This window comes from Apis laboriosa, unplaced genomic scaffold (assembly GCF_014066325.1).
Source record: "Apis laboriosa isolate Shangri-la unplaced genomic scaffold, ASM1406632v1 scaffold49_cov149, whole genome shotgun sequence".
In the NCBI taxonomy this organism is placed as follows: domain Eukaryota; kingdom Metazoa; phylum Arthropoda; class Insecta; order Hymenoptera; family Apidae; genus Apis; species Apis laboriosa.
In genome coordinates, this window is record NW_025223500.1 from 2,072,748 (window position 1) to 2,090,361 (window position 17,614).

General features: G+C 31.1%; 1 protein-coding gene across 2 annotated transcripts in view; it reads right to left on the reverse strand.

The window, feature by feature from the left end:
• LOC122716869 (dorsal-ventral patterning protein Sog) overlaps positions 1-17,614 on the reverse strand; it is a 69,931-nt gene that overhangs the window by 40,906 nt on the left and 11,411 nt on the right. The window contains exon 1 of one of the 2 annotated variants that reach the window (XM_043940333.1): positions 5,402-6,049. The exons of the other annotated variant lie outside the window; for it this stretch is intronic. The gene's annotated coding sequence lies outside the window, so the exon portion shown is untranslated. Of the gene's footprint in view, positions 1-5,401; positions 6,050-17,614 lie in introns of those variants that run through there. 2 annotated transcript variants of the gene reach the window in all.

The following is a 17,614-nucleotide window of genomic DNA, read 5'->3' on the forward strand; positions in this document are numbered from 1 at the left end:
CAAGGCGCAACATAGTTGTCCGAAAATGGCTAAAACTTCTCTAGACGGAAAAGAAAGGACAGGTTCGTTGTTACACTTCCTTACACGTGTAATTATGACCATATTTGTCGTCACAACCACAAGATCTGTACTACTTATCTGTTCACCGATCACATTAACTCGTTTTGTCCTTTCACCTTCCCCTCTCCGATCCCGAGGTTGTCAATTTTTCCTCCACTCTTTTTTCCCCATTTATTTATTTCCATCTCAGTTCAATTTCCTTCTATAGATTTTTCTATCTCTTTCCTTTCAATTTCGCCATCTCTTTCTTTACTATTTGTATTAATTGTTTCTTTGTTTCTCGATGATGCATTAGCAATTTAAGTTATCTTTTTAATACATCGAATACGATAGAATTTTCTATGTATTTTTGTAATTTTCGAAGTATTGTACACATAGATCCTGTTATATTTCCCATGAAATAACTTATCATGTCGATTTTCAATAATGGTTCTAACGAAATTAAGGATTCTGAGGATGCGATATCTTATGGTATCGTATATACACGTTTACTTACTACTACATAGTCACGAAGAGAAATCGAGCGAAACATATCTACACAGAGAATCGATGCGCGCGCAACTACAGTATTCTGCTCTTTGCGTGCTTTCAGAATTTCTTGTATTCGGATATCTCAATTGCAGCGAAGTTTCTAATTTCAGAGAAATGAATTCTTCTTAAGTTTACGAATCTAAATACTGTATAAATTTGATATGTTTATAAAATTATTGGGAAATTTTTTAAAATTTGTGAATTCAATTCTGTGAAGTTTTTTTTGATACGTATATATATATAATATTAAATAAATAAATACAGATACCGAGCAAATTTATAGAAAAATCTATATTTTATTCTATTTCATTTATTATTAACTAAATATTTGCTATTCATTTGAAATATAAACGAACCACCTTACCCATTGCGCCCACGCATTATATTACCACCCATGAATCACATTGATTCCATATATTTATACGCACACATCTTCGCCACGTTAACATACGATATAATATCTAGTGCTCGTCGCATATATCGACGCCGTCGTTTTCGTCCTCGTTCGAAGAACGAGAAGTTTTAAATTTATTTTTACTTTTTCTCTGACTTCCTTGAAAACTTTGCACTGAAAATATTTTTAGTGGAGAAAAAAAGAATTTCTTGAAACTAAGCTATCGTCGTTCTCGTCATCGTGATCATCGAAAGGGTGGTATGAAAAGAAAGATAGCTTCTGCTTTCACAATATGAACACGAGTGCACAGTATTTTTATATTTATTTTTAGGTAGCACATAAACTCTTCAAACCATATAAAATATACTTTTTAACTCGACTCGAAATAAAATTTGCTAAATCGATGCTATACTTTCAATTTTTGATAACACAGTTTTCTATAATTAAAAAATTAATATATATATAAAATTCAAGATCAAGAAATTCTAATTAATTCGCTACTTAAGCTTTTTTAAAAAAAAAAATCTCATTATATTAATAAATATATCATATTTGAAATATATTCTTGATTTTCATAACACCGTAAAAAGATTTTGAAAAAAATAAATATATCTCGAAATAGATGTTAAACATATTTCATTTATTAAGAATTTATATCGCGATAAGATGGACTAAATGTATAGGCCATGTAATATCATACATGCGAATAATGCGTGCCAAATGGAAGGCACCACGTAACTCGACGATGCACGAACAGAAACAGTCTCGTAAAAAATACGACGACGCGGTAAGAAAGCGTTGAAACCATTCGTCAAGGGTCTCTTACGTTTCGCCGAAAACTTACATTGGGTGTCTCTCTCGACAAGAATGCACACCGCGTAATGTTTTTAAGAGTGGAGGATGGTAGAAAAAAACTGAGGGAAACGAAACGATCGTGAGAAGGCGACAAAAAACAACGATAATGTCGTTCGCGTAATTTACCGTTTCGTTCGCCACAGTTCTGTGGAACGAAGGAAAACGTGATAGAAAATGATGGTGTATCGGAATGGTGAATTGAACCAGAGAAAACCACGAATGTTCTTAAAGAGTGTAAAGAGCACTCTCGAATATAGGAAAAGATAGAAGTGAGAAGGAAAGAAGAGAAGGAAGGAGGAAGAGTAAAGGAGGCACGAGCAGCAAAAAGATGCGTTTGAAGAGCAAACGGCCGAAACAGGAAGAGGAAGGGGGCGCGGGTGTTGAGGGAGAGTTCTTCGGTGTGCTACCACACTCAGAATGGAGTCGAGTGCCAGAGAGTCGGTTGTCCGTGTATTTCAGGCGGCACGGGCCACTGCACTACCCCTACCACTTGTCGTACGTGCTATGTATATCGCACCTTTCATATAATGCACGCACCCGGAGACATGTTTGTAGGACCCAATGGATAAATGCTGTGGCTTCTAGGCGCCGACACTCTGTTCTGGAATACTCGGCAGACACTAACGTATGTCCACGGAATTCGCTTTAGAGCTTGCTATAGGGTAGAAGAAGAAAAAGGATAAAGTAGGAGAGAACAGAACGAATGCCATGCTACATCGTGAAACTATTTCCAGCGGTCGGCCGATCATTATAAACGATAAGATTTGGAGAATGCGGCGCAGGAAAAAAGTTCAGAATTTTTTTTTTAGGATACTATTTCGTTATGATATAAATGTAAAACTTTATAGAATATTCTTGAGTGAAAATAAGCAATAGTGGAAATTAATGGAAATTATTTCTAATCATTTCTGACTTCATTCTTATTAACGACGAATGGTAATTCTATTAAATCGTTAATACATCTTCATGTACATAAATTATATGTATGTCTGTTAATAGTTATTCCTATTATCCCTTTCAGGATGCAATACTATGCTTACATGGTTTTCCGGAATGCTTATACTAGTTAATTGACAAAAAATTCTCTGGAAGAAATGTAGTTTTAATTGAATTTGATTTGAATCCAATACATTCATAAAAATAATGTATCGTAATCAAAAATGTTATATCAGATAAGATACATTATATCGATGAGTAAAGAAAACTTTGCTCTTGTATTGTCTCGTGAAATTTCTTTTGAATGATAAAATATAAATACTTGTTTAATTATATTTCGCAATAAAACAAACTAAATATAATTAGAATTATTTTTGAATATATTAAATTACATAATGAAACAATTTTCAAATGAACATATTCACATGAAACTGGAATATGTGTAATTTATCTAACAAATTATAAAATGGATAACGAATGTAATTGATTGTAATTGTAAATAATTTTCGAGCACTTTGATTAACAAAGAATTTATAAATTAATTATATATAATATATAGAAAATTGATTATAATGAATAAAAATAATTTTTGGATCAATACATATCACAAATGTTTCAAATATGACTCGTTTTGTAAATGCAGGCCAATTGCGCTTAAAATTGAGCGATTCAATTAATGGAGAGAACAAAAACAAGGTCTAAGGAAGAAAAAGCTAACCGGACAGCGGAAGGAATAAATAGCACGGCGAAGAATACAAAACGAAACGACAGAAAGGCCTGCCAGATGTACAAATCAAACGTGCGATCGAGAATTCTTCGTAATTTCTTGCAAACATGAATCTTATTTCATGAATTACTCGAAAATTAAAAATAAAAATAAAATCAGTCAATCGATATTTTAATGCTTGCTTCATCATTAGCATTCTAATTTAAAAATTATTACTAGTATAAAATTATCCCATTAAATACCAGCAATGAATTGTAATTGATTTTTAATAAATTTAATAAAAATCAATGTGCTTTAAGATATCAAATATATGTATACATTTATTCTTCGATTTAAAAAAAAAGAATTGCAAGAATTTAAAAAGTAAAATCATTGCTATGAAATTATAATTTGAATATTTAAATAAAATGTAAGTAATTATGTAAGTATTAAATTGATTGCTTGAATTGTAAAAAGTATCATTTTCTCAAAAATTATTTATGAATGTGACGATATATTTTTATCAATAAATTTTAAATATTTATTAATAGAAAAAAAAATAATAAAAAAAAAATTCAAGTTTTTGTAGTCTTAGAGAATCTAAGTTTATTATAAAGTAGTTTATATAGAATTCTTTAAGAAGGTCGAGATTTAATTATGACCTCTTACATCGCGTGCATCCACAGTAAAATATTCGTCAATATGGTATTCGATCATTCACGCGACTATATTGAAAATGAGACGGAAAAAAAACACATCACGCAGGAAATAAAAAAGCAGAAAGAAAAACAGAAAGAGAAAAATAAAAGAGAGAAAAAAATAATTTGATGATTTTTCCAAATGCATAAAAAGTGCCGACTTGAGATTTTTCATTGAGTTCTTCCTTATTGGGTCGCGAATTAATTTTGTCACTCATCACTTTAAAGTCACTATTTAATACCCTGCTTCTTCTATTCTTTGCACGCATCTGTCGCGCCACAGTTAAATAACTCGAATGATCGCAAAGCATTTAAGCGTCACACGTTCCTCTTTCTTTACAGAGATCGTATGCGCACGCGCGTGCGCGTGCGCATGTAAAAAATTAGAAAGACGAAAGGATCGTTACTTCTCCCCTCCATCCTGTCAATTTCTTCGACGTTTAAGCACAGCAAATGACGATGGACGTCGTGTTCTTGTCGCAACATCCATCAACGAATGAATGCAGTAACGAAGAATTACTGTGCGAGATCGGTTAGTAAAAATACCAGTCATATTATTGAGTGACTTAAGGGAATAAGTGGTATGTGAACCCCCATTGCAACGATGACCTCATGGTCGTATGAAATTGATGGAAATAAACGAGTACAGGGTTACCGGCGTGATTACTCTTATGACGTTATCTCTGCTACGCTATATTTTTGGACACGTGCGCAGCCACTGTTAATTTCTTGCGCAGCGATTATTATCGCTTGTTATGCAAACGATTAAGCAAACGAATGAGAAAAATTGCAGCTGTTATACTTTTACTACATTATTTCAGAAACAAGATATGTAATTAAAGAATCGATAATTGTCTCATTACTGTATTAGATATGCTTGAAAGAATGAAGAAATTACATGATATGATTGGAAAAAATTATATTATATATAATTATCCAATATAATGTCTAAAGAATTATAATAAAATTACAAATTAATAATGATTTAATTTAAAAAAATAGTGAAAGATTAAAAAGTTAAAATATACTACTAAAAGAATATATGAATATATATATGCTAGATCATGTATAAAACATAAGAAAGAGCATCATTTATAAATCAGAATTTATTTCCATTTATACAGTATTGAGTAATCGATCAAACGGAAGAGAATCATTATGAATCAAACCTTATTTCGTTCGAATGTCATCGATTAATATTCGAACACATTAAAATCATACCATTGGCAAAATGGCAGCGTCAATCAGGCTTTGGAGACGATCAATTGTGCTTCGTCCTTTAATCCAATAATTGAAAAATATCAAACAATTTACATTCTTCGAACAAACCGAACCTTAACACTTATGATTTACATTTCTGTACTCTATTACAAGCAACAATCGAAACTTTTTTCTGATCTAACAACGTTACACTAACGACAATCCGTTTACGAATGGAAAATGACGTATAATGGCGGCTGTTTCGAAGGGCCCAGCGACATCTAGTGAAACGAAGGTGGATCATCTTACAAATACAAATACAACCTTACAAATACAAATCGAACCATGTATGAAGAAGGGATAGAGTTATGTAGCAATAATACGAGGCGGTAAATAGATGAATGCGTCGATGGTATATTATACGTGGAGACGATATATTCCATCGTTCACGCCTACGTGATGTCATGTGCACGTCAGAAATGCCGACCTTGCGGCTGCGGCTCAAGTCAGTGCACGCGTAATGCGATGCATTTGTATTGACCAAGCCTTTCGGCCGATCCCACCATTGCTTTGTGCTGATAAGCATACCTACGCTATGCAACTTATATGCATGACCGAGCATACGCGTGGTATATAGATATGTATATGAATTAACTATATGAAGGATCGTCATTTTTCGCTGATATAAATATACAAATCCACATATTTAATTAAATGCAATAATATTTTTTTCAATATTACTCTCAATAATTTAAATTAATATATTCTATTTTTACTATACATATTTGTTTTGAGCAATTACGTGTTTAATATAAAATTATTCTAAATATACTTATATTTATATTAATATTCATGTTTTATAAAAAAAAAAAAATACAAATATTTTGCTTCATTTGGATAAATACATCTCATTTTTTCATTATTTACTATCTATCATCTACTATTTTCATTATTTACTTAAAAGAAAAATTATATTGAAAGTATAAAATAGATGGACAGCATATTTATAATGAAAATATTATTTTTTATTTTTTACTTATTATGCTTAATGTATTTATTCAAATAACGCAAAAATATTTGTATCTTTTCCATGAAACATAAAAGATGAATATTTTTATATTAAATAAATAATAAAATAAATATATATATAATTTTATTAAAGATTTATTATTGTAAAAAAATAGAATATATTAATATAAAATTAAGCTTAGAATAATATTGAAAAAATATATTTTAATTACATGTCATGCATATATTATAAAATTGAAAATTTCAAAGTAAATTATAAAGTTATAAAGAATTATTATAATTCTTGATATTTGCTGAAATATTGAATAATTAAGAATATTAAATTTATTAAAATATTATTTGTTATTATCCTAGAAATAAATAAAAAAAAATCATAATCAATGTGAATAAATATATGAAGATTATATGGAGATTAATAAAATAATGATCATATGTTTCTTATTTATTGATATTTCTATAGGGAATTCAAGATAACTCATGAAATTCCAAAGGATGAATAGTTCTACAAGTCTTAGTAATGATTGTGACTGAAAAAGGATATTTAGGTCATTGGTAAATGACCATATTCAGACTAATCAATGAATCAAGTTTATAAAGGAAGAAAAAAAAAGACAAAGAAAAAACAAAAAAATATCTACATTTTCATTCATTATATATGTACAAAAATGTACANTGAAAAAGGATATTTAGGTCATTGGTAAATGACCATATTCAGACCAATCAATGAATCAAGTTTACAAAGGAAGAAAAAAAAGACAAAGAAAAAACAAAAAAATATCTACATTTTCATTCATTATATATGTACAAAAATGTACAATATATACTATAATTAGATTATAAGATATAATTATTTAATAGTACAGTAAAATTAAAACAAAAAAAAAAAATAAATTCACATTTGATTCAATAATCTGTTTAAATAAAAATATTAGATTAGATCTTTATTAGCATCCAATGTGATTGATCTTTCAAAACATATTTTACGGTATATACTAATAGAATTAACTTTTCACATTGCTAATCTGCGAGTATCATAGATAACGTAGCAGATCGACTTACAACTTTTACGTTTCCGGCGCCAAAAGGATTCCTGTTGCACGTGCCAGACTACTTGGATTAAATAACGTCTACGAAGGTGCGTCGACGTGACACTGCAGTAGTTTACTACACCGCATTATTTTAGACATCAACAGGTATGTTTTCAGTTTCAAACATTATAGAGATTGTCATAAAAAAATAAATTTAACAGTTTATCATTGTAAAATAGTTTCACACGAATAGAATTAAATTTTACTATAGTATTCTGTAGATAACTTTAACATTCATATCATTATTTTACTATACTAAAGAAAAGTTTTGTCTTGCTCCATCTCACTTTATTGAAATGAGTTCAAAATATAATACGTTTTCAAAAGCTTGATGATGACAATTTCTATAAATTATATAATTCAATCAGTTACTTTTCAGTTTTAAATACTATATTATAACATTCTAAGAAACTTGTACTATTTCTTACTAATATATTAAATTTTATGTTATTTGTTTCAGATACTTCACAAGCACAATAATATTTATACTATTAATTCTTATTCAACGAAATAAAACACGAAACGAACTTTTCTTTCGCAAAAGTCTAAATCATCGTTGAAGAATATTTTTATATTTATTTTTAAGAGATCTAGTCTGCATAGCATTATTATTAAATGAAGAATGATAATAAAATAGACAGAAAATAAATAACAATAGTTCATAATATTGTAGAATAATCTTCTGAAGCCTTTAAGTCTTATTTAAAAAAAAAAAATTGCGATAATCTTAATCTTTGATCTATCTTCTTAGAAAAAATCGTGTATTTTCCATTATTATAGTTGTACAAAAATAAAATAAAGCAATAAAAATATATATATTAATTTAGAACAGATCAAATAGTTATCAACAATGAAAAAAAAGAATAATTTCATATTAAATAAAAAATTATCTAATTAAGAAATTTTGCATTATGAAACTAATAACTTTGAAATTGCATTACTAGGGAATTTTCAATTTGACGAAACAAAAAGTTTGTCATTTATCGGCATTCTATTGAGTCAACAGTATTGGAAGGATGCCAAGACTTAAAGCTAACTTAAATCAAATCTGTCCAATGGATGATCCGCCATCGGCGAGTGGCTCATTCGTACTACTGTCAAGCTCACGCTGGCACGTGTCAAATTCTTGAGCCAAGAAAACTGACCGATTGAGTCGAATACTCGTTGTGCCCTCCCTCGCTTTCATTTGTTCAATATAGGCGGTCATATCTTACCGAGGGATGCTGATAGACGCGCTAAAAATGGCGGTGACTGAGTCAGAGCAGAATACGACACGAAAGTTTCCCTCATTCCTCGACCTATATTACTTTTATGCACGAAACAAACATGCTTCTATGAGATCTTTGATCGATAATAATTTTATGTATAATATAAAATCATCCACAATTAATTTTAAATTTTTCAAATGCTAAATTTTGACCAAAAATTGATTTTTGAATTGCAATTTTCGAAAAAACTATCATGTAATATTTACATGCTTGAAAACTCAATTTTCTTGAAATCTTTTTTATATTGAAAAATAATTTTTCTAAAAGTTTTATAAATTTCTTGGAAAAGTCTTTGTAACGACATTCTAAAAGTTGACATATTGATTTTTCGTTTTATTTTTTAAATGAAAAATGAATTATATAATAGTAAAATAAGCTAAAACGATGCATATATGGAAATTAAATTGTAACAAATGTATTATTATATTCGATAAATTTTGATAGGAAGAAAAGTGGACAAACATTCTAAATAAATAATTTCTAAATAGTTAATAATAATAAATTATTATATAGCAATAAACAAAAAATAAAAAAAAATTAATATATATATATATATATACATATATCTAGAAAAATCATTAAAAATCTATAAATAAATATCGTATTTTATAATCTTATATTACTTTGATATTAATAAACAGATCAATAAATTAAATTATACGATCGCGTTAAATCGATACTTGTTTTATCGGTTTAAATAAATACGAATTGCCGCATCAACCGTTATGAAAACATGAAATTATTCAAATTTCCAGCTGTTAACGCTGAAGCGAATATTAAATCAACTATCGATTTATAAAGAGAAAATAGGAAAAGGGTAAAAAAAAAGTGACTGGTAATGACACATAATAATCGTTCGTCGGTTGTAGAGGCGGATACGTTTATTGCTATGCGGAGGATAGATATATGTTTAGTTATAGGTTAATGTGACAACGTTCAGCAGATAGATTTTTTTTCCTCGGAGAAAAAACGACATTGAAAATCATTGGGAAAAATTAATCTGGATTCGTTTCACGGTAGGAAGTACCACGCCTACGAGATAACAAGAAATCATTCGATGATCTACGACGATCTATGCGGAGATAATACTAGCTTTCCCCCCTGGTTCTCTATTAGGTTCAACGGCGCGAAGGCAGACGCGCCGAGAAACGCGACGATGAATAATACATTCCGCTCCGCGGCCTGAAGAACGTTCCTCCAATTGAATTGGAACGGCAATCGATCGCTACTGAGAATTAGAAGAGGCTGCGAGAAATTCTGTTCAAGGATGCCAACCAGATCTCTGGATTATTCGGTGTCTTTTTGTACAATCTTGATAAATTTTCCACATATAGTATTATATGATTTGATCAAAATATATTAAATTTTTATAAATTTGAAAATTTGGAAACTTATCGATGGATGAAAGTGAAAATTTAGAATATTAAAATGTTGTAATCTTAAATATGTGTAAAAATTCGAAATTCGAATTAGAAATGTGAAATCTAAGATTTGAAAATTGAAAAAATTGGAAATTCCAAGAATTTTAAAAATTTGATAAATTAAAAATTGTAAAACCTGAAATTAAAAAATTCAGAATTTTTAAAAGAAGAATGACCTTTTAATTTATGATTTTCTGTTTTGATTATTATATAAGAAAGTAAAAAAAAAAAAAAAAAATAAAATAATCTGATTAAAAATCAAAAACTTACGATATTTGAAAAAAAATAAAATTCTACATTCTCATTATTTCTCGTCATTTTGTTGCTATATACTAAATCGATATTTACAATTATTTATAATAATAATATACAATGGAAAATTGTCATTCTACACAAAGAATGAGATAATGTATTCCCGTATTTTTCCTTAGGAAGAATCATAGAATTCCGTGCACCAGTACGGATTAATCAAATTACGTAGAATTCCACGGGAAAGCACATAGCTACAGGCTTCATTCTCAAGGTTCTATAGAAGACTGTTCGCGCACAGTTCTGGCAATCTCGTTGAAGATGAAAGATAACCAACAACCAATCAGAGACGGCGATTCATTTGAAGAACATTTAGCAGGTTCCGATAAAACGGCTTTGATCATTACCGAGAAACTGTATTTTGAACGTAATTTAACCATGCGTCATGATTCTTCTATGAAAATCTGCAAAGCGCGATGGAAAACTTCGAAAAAACGTAGAACGTGATTTGTATGATGTAATAATTAGACTATCTTGAGCGATTCTCTTACGGCTATTCTTAATCGTAACAATCGATATAAAAATCCAGAAATCCTATATATCGATCTAAAGATATCATGATGCTTATCGAACTATTTGAATAATTTAAAACGGTTCAATTTACACAAGAACGAAGATCAAAAAAAAGATATAAAAGAAAAAATCGCAAAACTCTGAATCTCATCGATATTATCGAGCCAGGCAAAAAAATGGGATTCTTGCAGTCAAATTTTTTTCATTTTTCAGTAAGGGTATCAATAATAAATCATGGAATCTCGTGAATAAAATCGGTAACCGGTTTCACGCGCGCGAACGGTAAAAAGAATAAAAAGAAAAAAAGAAAGAAAAGGATCCGGCGATGATTCCTTTTGAACCACCTCTGAGCAGTCTAATAACAACGGATTAACGATGGGGGAGATACATCGGTAAATCGTAATCGCACAATCGCAAGCGAGAGATCGTCTCCAGATTCCACGAGTCCCCGTGAGAATCAGACTTAAGGAGCACGTGGGAACTAAAAAGGCTAGGTTGCGCGCGCCGGTAACTTGGCAGACACCAACCGAACGACGATCGAAAAGCCTCGCGCAGCTAATGTCTTCCATCAAACGGGATTCATCTCTGTAAATCATCCGTGACGCTCGTATTCGACTCACGTACTATACCTACTTAATGTTCAGGATATAAACTTTCGACTGGGTTCGCATGCCGGTGCATTTTCACCTTGGCTCGTGGCCGTTGCTTTAAAACCCGCCAGGCACGTACGTTGCGTGCACTTACGAATAAAACAACGAAGAACGGCAAATGTCACGGTAAAACCGGGAACAAGGAGATCCTTAAAAAAAATAGGTCAACGTGATGGAATCAATTTCTTCCTCTTCTTTCGTATCAAAAATTTGCCTTAGAACATTTGAATTTAAACAGTATTTTTCCAAGTTTGTCGTGCATGCGTTATATTTCACGAAACTAACCTCAAAATATATGTTGTATAATTTTAGAAAGTAATGGTTTGCTAAACTATTGTTTTATCATCCGTAATTGATACAATTAAAAATAAATGCAAAAGAACGAACAATATTCAAATAATATCAGAGTTATATATTACATGATAAATGATTTTTAAAGTGACGCGTGTTCGTTGATACGCAAAAGAATAATAAAGAGTTACTTGTTTAGGAATCACTAGATTCACCAGCAGCATTCACAGAGAAATCTAATTGCGACGAAATACGATGAACATCACAGTTGCAAGGCAGCAAAAAAGATAAAAGAAGAATAAAAAAAGGCGCGATACATCGAAGTAAGGGGACAAAGGGAAAGAGAATGAAAGAGGGAATCGAGAGTGGTCGGTTCACACGATCCAATCGCATCGAGACTTCTCGTCTCGCTTTCGATACTCTCCCCTCCCTCCTTCCCATTCTTCTCCATTTAGAAGTCATGTCGGTAGCGGTGTACTTCGTTTTTTCTTTCCTGTGACTTGTTACAGAAACGTGACGAGCTCAGGCAGAAAAACGGAAGGCCAGAGTCTTTTTTTCAGAATTTCGATTATACGACCGGTAAACTGTTGACGAAAAGAATAAAAATGTTAAGTTCAAATAGTGTGTACGAGTATAAAAAAAAACAGACGATACACGACGACTTCGATTTCTAGTATGGTATATTCGAAAAGATATAACGTGACTTTCATAAAGATTTCGCTTAAACAAACAAACATTTGTGGCCATGCGTCAATGATTATGGTAATTTCACTTGAAAAGAACAATAGTAGTAGAAAGAATAATTTACCATTTGTATTCTATTAGGCAAAAATTCAATAGGCGCCTCTTAATCACCGCCAATCTGAAATTTCCACGCATGATAATAATTCTCACATGAAATTATGCAATATGATAGATGACGGTATGTACGTCTATTTATTTATAAATGAGGCCTTGCAAAAAAAATCCAGGTTTCACAAATTTAAAAAGAAAGAAGAAAAAAGAAGGGCAAACCGTTTAAGGATATCACGTTTTTTACGATAAATATTCCATGAGCATGGAATAGCGAAAACTTTGTTTCAACAGCGCACAACGATCGAAACTGCCCAATATACGCAACATGAAACCAGATTAATGTAACGGTTATTTACCAACGTAGACAAATCGCATGCTATCGATTATTTATGCGTATGTTTGTAACATTAAAAGCACGAGTCCATTCCACGAATTGAATGTTCAATTCTTCCTAGGTGGCAATACAAAATTTTATGCACTGACAGACGATACATACCACTACGTGGAATGATTTCTAACAAACACCACCTAAGCGTGCATCACTCTTCTTCGTTTCCTGTGATTCTCTAACACCGAAATCGAAATTTCAATGTGATTGAGAAATTTCGATCGTGAACCTTTACGACACAAACTTTAATTTATCGTTGGTCGTGTTCTTTTGTGCCAACAATGTTTGGCTATAACGATGAATGTATGCTGTTCACGTAATAAAACGAAATGATGGTATAGTAAATTGGATTACCGTTTGATGTCTCGGGACTTCGAATGATTTCGAGTATACATTTAAACATATATATATATATATATATATATATACGTATTTCATGCTATATTTCTACCAGTCGAATCACGTATTTGACCTTTTATCAACTCACTAAAAATGTATCTATTTTATCTGGGATTTTTACTACTTTCTATGAAAAATTAATAACAACGGAAACATACTTATTCACATACTTATTATTAGAAATATCACGATTATAAAATAAATGGAATGAATCAAAAAAATTCAGACATAATCAGACAAAATTGATATTCAGAAATTGTTAGCTATATATAAGAAGCCAAATATTTTATTTTTTAAATTAAAAATTAAAAAATAATAATCTTGTTCTTTCATCGAAATTTTTAAAATCCCGAGTAATAGAAGACTATCGAAACGTAGCCCGATCTTACCCGATCCTATCCGATTGCGTCCGATTTCATACGAATTTTTACGAATTGTTCCGAAGTTCGGGCAGGATTATTATATACTCCTAACAATCACAGTTAGTTATAGAATGAACGAAATAGAACTAATTATATCGTCGCTTCGATCAACATCATCATTAGCTAATTATTCATAAACGAAATGAGGATGTGACTTTTATATTATCTATTCTACGAAGCATTATATTAATTCATTTTTTTTAAATATTAAATATTATTTACACAAATTTAAATTTAATATTTATAACCTAAAAATCAATATTAAAAGATATCAATTTTAATTTGTGTCCTACAAAAGCAAAGAAAGAGAAAGGAAACTGTAACTTCGGATACTGGATAAACTACTTAAGTAAGACAAAACTTATTTTTTAAATTCATCTTCCTATTTTACATTTCATAGTCTTCATTCACCAAGTTCAGATACAACTACAGACTTCACGCAGAGAAAGGTAAAGACCTTGAGACCGTCTGATAATTATTAGCAAATATTTGCTTCAAGATTACTCATTCACCGAATTTAAATATATTCTTTACATTCACTATATCCATTATGGAGATACCTTGGCTCTCTGTACATGTACGTTCCATAATCTAATGGTATTAGAATAGCAATGTGTATTGTATGCTTTTTTTATCGATCGAAATTGCACAGCACGAAATGTAAATTGCACGTATGACGCTAGTAATTTCTTTTTCAGTCCATAGTGGTGTTAAGTATGAGACAATTGCTTACATAATAATAGATCATTAATAACCCAGATAGAATTAAAGCCCATAGTTTATAGTTTCATTTGGTTACAATATGTCTCAACTTGATCGTTCGTGAATATCAATTTTCAACCATGCTTTCCTCGTCTTCTTCAACGTAAATGTAAAACGCGACAGCAAACATTCTGTCCGCAATTTCTTCACTCAAATTATAGAAGACGTTGCGAGTGAATTTCTCCCGCCACTTAAACGAAATTAACGCATTCTTCCCATACGATGATCACCTACAATACGGTTACATGTATCTGCATACAATGTCAAACGATTAACCGCTGTCATCATTGTTGTCTCGTCCCCCAATTAGATTCATCTGATGCTTTACATGTCATTTATTTACTTGTCATCCAAGTTTGCTCGCCTACATAAACATGTTGTCTGATCGTCCCTAACTTAAATATATTTAATATACAAAATAATTATAAACTTGAATGTTATCTATAATTTTAAATCAAAACTAGACACGTTATTGATTATCTATTATCCTCTAATACGATTGGTTTTAACTTGAAAAAATATGCATGTATTCTCATCATTTATTTATATATTTCGTCAAATAAAATCTTAAAATTTCTTATATTAAAAACATTCAAATATTTTAGCTACATGTAATTTTGTATATGTATATTTATTCACAAATATGAGACATCTAATTCTTAATCTAATTCTTAATCTGTAGATTTATTTTAATATAATCATATTGTTGTAGCCTACAAGAATATACGTGGTAGATATAATATTTTATACAGAGTTTTCAATATGGCAAGAAGACTCGTTTCATTGGGTTTGGAGATTTGAAAGCAAAGAGAATATGAAAGAGTAAAATCGATAAATGATAAACAAAAAATAATTGTAGATGTATGATCAAGACATTCGATGTTAAAAAATATGCACATCACGATATTAATATTCTAGAAATAATTATCGATGAAGTAATTCACATGATTGGATAATCCTGCAAGTCAGTGCCTGTATCAACTGAAAGGGTAATAACATGATGATTCTAACGGATCACGTGTGAACTAAAATTGGTGTTATTCGCCAACTATTAGGAAAGATGAATGACGTGATAGCCGGTAGACCACAAGATAGTGCAGTATCATCACGTGTCATCATATGTTTCTAATAAATACACGCTGTCTCGTCTACAAATTGCAATATTATAATAATATCTCTACCTAGAATGACGTGGTACGAGAATCAGAAGTGTTACAATGCTACATTGTGACAAGACGATCAATTATCTCACACGAACTATTCATGTGGCAAAGATTTCAACTCAACATTATTTCTCGAAATGTTTAAATCACTTTTAAAATTTATTCCGTTGGTAATTTTCTTTTCAGATAATTTATTCTAATCCCCTGATTAGAAAATAACTCGGGCGAGATTAATGACAATCATTGAAAGCGTTAATGCTAAAACTGATATCGATGTGATGGAATTCATTGGATGCAAAACCACACCTAAATAGCGTTCGATAGGTAATACGAGCGGACATGCTATTTTGTGTATCCTGCCGTGCCCTGTCCGGTCTGTACGATTTCAATCATCAATCAGATAATATTATACCTCTTAGAGTCTTAATGAGCGGTTAAAGGTCCACACTTTCATCGACGCAGTACTTGCGTAATTCTATTTATTCTAAAGATTATCTTCCATGCGTAACAAATCTGCGATCAAAAGCTTGAAATATAAAGAAAATTCAAATAAAGATATTATTTCTATGTTCGTTTCTTTTCGCTCGATTAATTTTTTCATTTTTAACTTTGAAATCTGTTCCTGATGTTGAATAAATTTGTTTCGATAAAAAATTACCGATTACGCATTTTGCTCGTTTCTTTTCTTTCTTTTTTTTTTTTTTTTTTTTTTTTTTCCAATATATTTCCAATACAAATTTCTTGAGATTATCGGTAAAGTAAATGGAACAGAGGAGTCGAAGGGAAAAAAAATATGAGGATTTGTCGTAGCGCGATTTGATGCACAATACGGCTTGCTACGCTTGCGAATGCGATTGCCGAAGCAATGTGAAACGAAATACGGAAAAAACGCGATCAGTTTGCGCGCATGATAGACAGAACATGAAAGGGAGGAGTGAAACGAAGAAACCATTCGTGGAGGTGGTGGTAAATCGTTTTGTGTCTGCAGCCCGTCTAAATATACGCGGTCCTCTCCTCGGTAATGCAGTCTTTCTTGCATGAGAGAGAGAGAGAGAGAGAGAGAGAGAGAGAGAGAGAGAGAGAGAGAGAGAGAGAGCCAACGACTGTCTTAGCTTTTAAAGAAATCTCTCTACATCAATAAAATGCAAAAATTACCGACTGAAATCTGCAAGTAAGAAAAGTCTGTGCGCGTATCAAGTAAAAATTTCGAAATTTGGGATACAATAATTGCCATATGTGAAAAATTCACCCGGTTTACTCGCTTAGAAGGCATGTGTACGGATCACGGGGACGGATTTCTTAAAATAAACAAGCGCGAGATATCGTGTTTCCGAAGTATTCGGGCAAGTCAAAACATCGCGCGACACTTGTGTTTATCATATCGCCATTTTCCTGCAAATAACCTCACTTTCGATGACAAACAATATGCTCGGCCACTTCTTTACACGCTACAATGATGAATCGATGAATCAATACAATATATGAGTGCTTACACTAATATTTTTTTTTTTTTCATAAATTAAAAATAGCTTAAAGTATCTGGTATCCTTTAAATTTAATACGAATCAAATTATGTATACATTTTTATATTCAAACATCCAAACTTCCAAACGATTTCACTTATACCTGTCTGTGACTCGATTCCGGTATTCTGATTTAAACCGTAACTTTGACTTGACCAAGTTATTTTAGATTATACGAAAAGCAAACTATTTCTCGACAGTGCCAGTTGTATG